We start from the raw sequence: 6000 nt of genomic DNA, 5'->3' as shown, positions 1-6000 counted from the left end.
ACGAAAAAGCAAGGAAGGGAGAGAGAGTGAGCAAGGGAAAGGGAGAGAGAGAGAGAGAGAGAGAGACCGCCGACAATATCCTGCGTCAAGACAACCGCTTGACAATTAACAAAGGCTTTTGAATTGTTAAGCCTACCTTTATTTTTTGTATCGCTGTCACTGCGTTACATTAACATGCATGCGCTTCTCATTTTTATCCGAGGCGTTACAAATCTTATTTTAACGATTCGTTTATTGCAAGTTGCCAGTTTTTCACCTGGTGATGAATTGCACAATAGTGTCAGCCATTCTTGACCAGCAAGATTGGTTTCAACCTCGTTTAAAACGACGTTGGTGAAGGTTTACTTTAATCCAATTATTTCTGTGCCAAGGTGTTTCCTTAGTTAAGGTTATCTACACAACACACCCATCGACAACTTTGATTTGTCAACGTTGCTCAGATGGCCCACGCACACACAAACACATACAACAGAGGCGTTGATACGTCCCGCACGCGATCTCCGGAAAATGCAGGATTTACGAGCAATGGCACATCGCCAGACCCACGAGCCGAGTGTGAGTAGGCCTAGGCTACGCTATATAGGGCCCTGGCTGTCGACAGCACAGCCGCGTTAATAACCCTCATAAATCATGGAATAATCACAGACAGGGTCCAAGTTAGACTCGAAGACCGCTCCGGACACAGAATGAAACTGCAGAAGATTTCTCTGTCCAAATGCTTTGCGCGTCCATGCTCTGAGGGGCCCGTCCATGACATGACTGACCAATGCCACTTTTAGTTGACAGATGTCACCATCCATCAGGCAAAAGAGGCATACACATCCCAAGTCATTGTGCCACACTGGTATCTTCAGCTAAAGCTACTGCAGCCAAACCCCAGAATATGGAGAGGAAATTATTTATTTAGTAATTTCAATTCAATTTGATTAAATTTGAACTTAATAATCCTCATACTCTTCTACACACACACATGCACACCAAAAACAGAAGGGTAAAGGTCAGACATCTGCCCTTGCTGCTGAGGCAGACTGACCACCCAAGTCAATGTATTCAGTTTGTCAAAACAGGTCCAGGAGATTCCAACAACATGATAGGACCAGTATGAAGATGTCACGCTGCAATGCCATAACTCCTCTCATGTGGTCACCTCTTTCCATTATCCCGTCAGAATATATCAATAAACTCCATATTTACTCCTGTATGACAGAGCCTCACAAGCACACTCAACTGGGTTTACTGCGATATTGTGCTGCATCTGGAGTCTAGACAGACAGATGTGGCATCAGTTGATCCTCCCTTTTTTAAGAGGCACAGCGTGTCAGCATTATTCACCACTACACTAGAGAGTAGTCGGCTGACTGCAGACCCTTGTCCCTTTATTTGGTCAGCAAAGAAAGTCACAAATATTTCCGCATCCAGATCTGGATGCTCATGTGGGAGAACTGAAATACAGTGATCATTCAACCTTGTATGGAACTTGAAGTGAACTGGAGCAGGACTGACAGGAATTTAGGAAAAAGTTACGAGCTATGACACAGACAGACTGGGGGCAAAGGTAAAGAAATAGCACCTCATTGTAACAAGGAGTGTAGCCCTTATGAAAAAGAACTATTGGAATTTCACAGTATTTTGGGACAAACTTTTATGTAATCTTATAAGAATACTAGTATATTGGGACATCCTATAGAAGTACTACAAGACTGTATAACAGTAACTCTATAGTGGGCAAGAACATTATAGGCATTACAGAACATCGTAGAAGTATTAAACACTATCATAGAACTTCTATAGGTATCTTAAAGTATTACTATAGTTCCTTTCCATAAGGATTGGGCAAGCACTGTCCTGCACCTGATTCAAACTCACAACTTTGGGCATGGCGTGCTAGCAAGAGGGCTAAACCCCATAGGTGCTGGTTTCACCAAGACATCTTTTATGATGGGGTGAGGTGTAGGTCTACTCACTGCACATCACGGTACCTGCTAGCCACTGTTACACTCAGGGGGATTTGGAGGGTTAGCTTGAGCCAGTTAGCATTCACCATCTGTAAAATGGTGTTCCCCCAAGTGCTCACTTCCAGCTACATTTGTACAAATAATCACTGGTTGACACAAATGTTGTTTATGTGGAATGGTGGAAGAGCTGTCAGTTTCCTGCCAATCCACAATGACATAATTAATTTGTGGTCATTGGTAATGTGGGACCTAATTATTGCCTAATTGGCTTGTTTGTGAAAATTAGGGTGGAAGTGAATACATGTTGGAGGTATTTTTTTTAAGATGGCGACAGCACACTGAGTATATATTGGGGCTGAATTAGCTAGCCAAGTAGTGGCCATTGTTCTCACTAGAATCCAACATCACTCCTGCTCACCAAGTAATTACTTTAATCTGAGTTTGTGTACATACTCTGGTGTTCACTGGAATCTGGTCATCAGTAATGTAGCACTGTTATAAAAAAACACTGTAATCACATTTTACTGTGTAACCTAAAGTCAAAGGTGGGTAAAGGTGGTAATTAAAGGTTATTTAGGTTAATTGAGGTGTATTACTGAGGTAATAAACAGACAGTAAACATCAGCTTTCAGCACTTATTTATTGTTGAACTTGTGGATGGGAAATTGGGTCATCACCTTAAAGCTTGAAAGCTGTGGCTGTTTGAGAGTCTCCGAGTAATGCCCTTACAGTCAGTGACAGGTAGCCCACCAGGCAGTCTGAATTGTATCTCGCTGCAACATGGATTTCAGCTTGGTCTTTCTTGATCCCCACCCTGTCTGCTGGGCCTTGGAGTGATACAGCTTGATCCTCTTCTACCTGAAACACAAGTTCACACAGAAGGTTGCATTAAAGCTCATACCAAAGAGTCAACACGCCTTCCATGATTCATATTCATTCCATACCATCGATAAACCCTATTGAGGGGGCCTTGGGGCATGTGTAGAGTTTGCTCTGGCTCGGCAAACACGAGCCGCTTAATTTGCAGTGCACTTTCAGCGGAGGTGATGCAGTGCTCTAAGCCCTGGTGGTGTGTTATCTCTACCGCGTATGGCACTGGCTCTTCTCAGAGAGCTTCATCATACAAAAGCAATCATCTGCATGGAATCAAGGCCTCCCATCCTTAATATCCAGGCTGATTTATTCCCAATGCATCTTGGTTATTCACATAAATAAAATGAAGTCAGAAAGCAGAAAGAAAAAAAAAACAGTTGAAGTAAATAACTTTTTTTACTGTAATGGACACGTTATAACAGATCACCAAGGTGTCCTGTTCTGACGACCTTACAAATCCCTGCCTTAAAAATTAATGATCACATTCATACATCATGTACATACATCACTTGTTTTTACAACCGCCAAGGTCCACAACTGCAACAGACAATTTATATCCTCTGTCGTCTGGGCGCGAGATTACCAAGCGGCTTGCTCGTCGTTTCTTGGCAATCAATATTTAGACTGACCAAAGAATAAACTGCTGGAAATGGAACGTTTCCTGCACTTCCCCTGGCTGCCGGCGCATCCCGGGCCTGCGGCATCCTCCACACTGACAGGAGTCACACGGTTTTGTGCTTTAGCCCTCTCCGGATGGATGCCACAGTAAACAGGCTTTGACAGTCTCACAGCACTCTGCTGAACGGAATGCTAAACAGCTGCCTGTCTTGTCTGTCTGTAAGCTCCCCCCCTCGGCTCTCTCTCTCTCTCTCTCTCTCTCTCTCTCTCTTCTTATCTGTCAGCATTAGCTTCGTTAGCCACGTGCTAGCACAGGATGCGGCTACCATCCCTGAGCAGAATGGGAATGTTTTCTTTTTTTTCTTCTTCTGCTGCTGCTGCTCTCAACTCCAGCGATGCTTTCAAACTTTCATGCTTGCTCCCTGGTGTCCCAGGTAGGGATGTGTGGGTTTCTTGTGTGAAGATATGGGGGGGGGGGGGGGGGTTAGGGGTCTGTACTGTCTGGTCATTTGGAACGAGACAGCATGAATTCCCTCCAATGGCTCATCTTCACCCAGAGTACTCTTGACTTTCCTGTCCTTGTTTCAAAGGTCACTGTGATGAAATGTGACAGGCTGCCACAATCACAATGCTCTTTGTGCATGGCTGAGATCAGTCACTCACTGTTCTAGTCAAGAGACTTTGTCAGACATTAATTTCAAACTTACTGTGACCCCGACAGAAGGCCTAAGCAACCCCCCCCCCCCCACACACACACACACCTCCCATCAAAACCCAACTTATTCATTCCATTATGTCCTCAATGATGACTTCTATGTACTGCCAATTTCTTGGTGGTCTTCGCTGGAAATGTACAATTTAGTGGTTTAGCAAGATGGTTCCGTTAGAACTTCACAATTCAAGATTTCGGCTTGGCACAGAGGACTTAAATGCTGCATGCTGGCCAGTACAAACTAACTGAGTCCTGGATGCCATGCTTTCAGGAAGTATCAGATCATATACCAGTAAGTAGAGGGACATGCTGTTCAGCTGCTATAGTAGCGATTATATCCTTAATCTTTCCACATGCTGGGCAATGCACACCATTATGGCATCAAGGTCATCACTAGTGGCGTTAAGAGCTCTCGCCGACCTTTAATCATGTAATGTATGTTCCAAACCACTGAGATGTTTGCTAAAACCTATGCTCCTGTTTAACCGCTATAAGCTACATGTTTTAAATAAACTGGAGATTATTAATGTAAGGAGATGGGACATTTCCTGCGTAAAGCCTTAGTCCTGCTGGACTTAGCTACTTAAACATTTGTCTATATTTCTATTTACTTCCTCTAAAGAAGTGTCTGTCAAATTGAACAACCAGTGTTTCCCATACATTGACTAATCTGTGGTGGGGTGCCACAAAATAAAAATCGGCCGCCACAGATTAATATTCTATGTTTAATTTAATTTAATTTCAATTAAATATAAGGTCAAATCCTTGCATTGCCATTGAGCTGCGCTTTTTACGCACGCAGCCTTTCCTTGTCCCGCCCCACTCTCTCTCTCGTAGCCCGCTGCCACTCCTCTGCATGTGCATTTAACAAAATATTCATGATTGTTGAAGGATTGTTGTTGCCACATAGAAGCATTACATAGAAGATGTCTAGCTAAATTGCTATTAAATCTGCTTAGCATCGTGACCATGCTGCGCAAATTTGTTCAAAACTGCTGCATTGAAGTGAACTCTGCTAAGGTCTTATCACAACATAGTAGGCTACATTGAAGAGACTAAACTAAGTTAAGTTATGAAATCAAGCAGTATCTCAAATTAAGCATGCTTAGCCTACTTACAGCTGCTTGTCAATTTCGTCATTCGGGTCATTTTATTGACTCTGACACTGAATGTTTGCAAAATCCCGATGTAAATGGAAAAGTGTTTTCCAAAATTCAAAAGTGCTTGTCCCAAGGAGAAGTACGTGAACCTTTATTTTAACTATGTAGAAAACGTTATGAATTGCATCCACACATCAGCAGCCTTTCAACTGTGTTACAATTGCAAGGGTTCCCTCAAACGTCTTAAAGTGACAGGCACTCAATTAAAACTATACACTACCAAGATGATCTTAATCCCCCCCCCCCTTTCCCCTTTCTGTGGGAAACACTGACAACTTGTTTTATCTTTTTAACTAATAGAAGAACGCTCGGAGAACAAAGATGTCAACCACGGCAAGATGCCGTATTGTGCAATGTTAGTGAAAGGAAAACTTAATTTGTGGAATCACCCAGTAAGTTGAATCAATGCGTAATCTTGCACACAGAAAACATAACCTCCTTGGCAGAGGTACTAAATCAGTGAGTGTGTATTCTGTAATTGCAATATAATTCAAAGTGATTAATAATAAATTAAGATAGCTAGACCCTGTAATTATTTAGCTCATACAACCCATTTCTGCTTAATAAATCCATAAGAAAAAATGTCTAGACATGGCTCCAATTCTCAAAGCCTCCAATTCATCATAATGTTTTTTTTTATTTGATTAATAAAAAGATTAATTAAAATGAACAACTTCCAAAC

General features: G+C 42.4%; 1 protein-coding gene across 2 annotated transcripts in view; it reads right to left on the bottom strand.

Moving 5' to 3' along the window:
- Positions 1–2581: 2581 nt before the first annotated feature.
- The window catches only part of ascc1 (activating signal cointegrator 1 complex subunit 1), a 25779-nt gene continuing 22360 nt past the window's right edge, over positions 2582–6000 (bottom strand). For both annotated transcript variants that reach the window (XM_042082419.1, XM_042082418.1), the window contains exon 11: positions 2582–2813. The gene's annotated coding sequence lies outside the window, so the exon portion shown is untranslated. The remainder of the gene's footprint in view (positions 2814–6000) is intronic.

Source organism: Alosa sapidissima, chromosome 24 (genome assembly GCF_018492685.1).
Source record: "Alosa sapidissima isolate fAloSap1 chromosome 24, fAloSap1.pri, whole genome shotgun sequence".
NCBI classification, from domain to species: Eukaryota; Metazoa; Chordata; class Actinopteri; order Clupeiformes; family Clupeidae; genus Alosa; species Alosa sapidissima.
The sequence above is the reverse complement of the archived record's forward strand: the minus strand, read 5'-3'. Positions and strand labels throughout refer to the sequence as shown.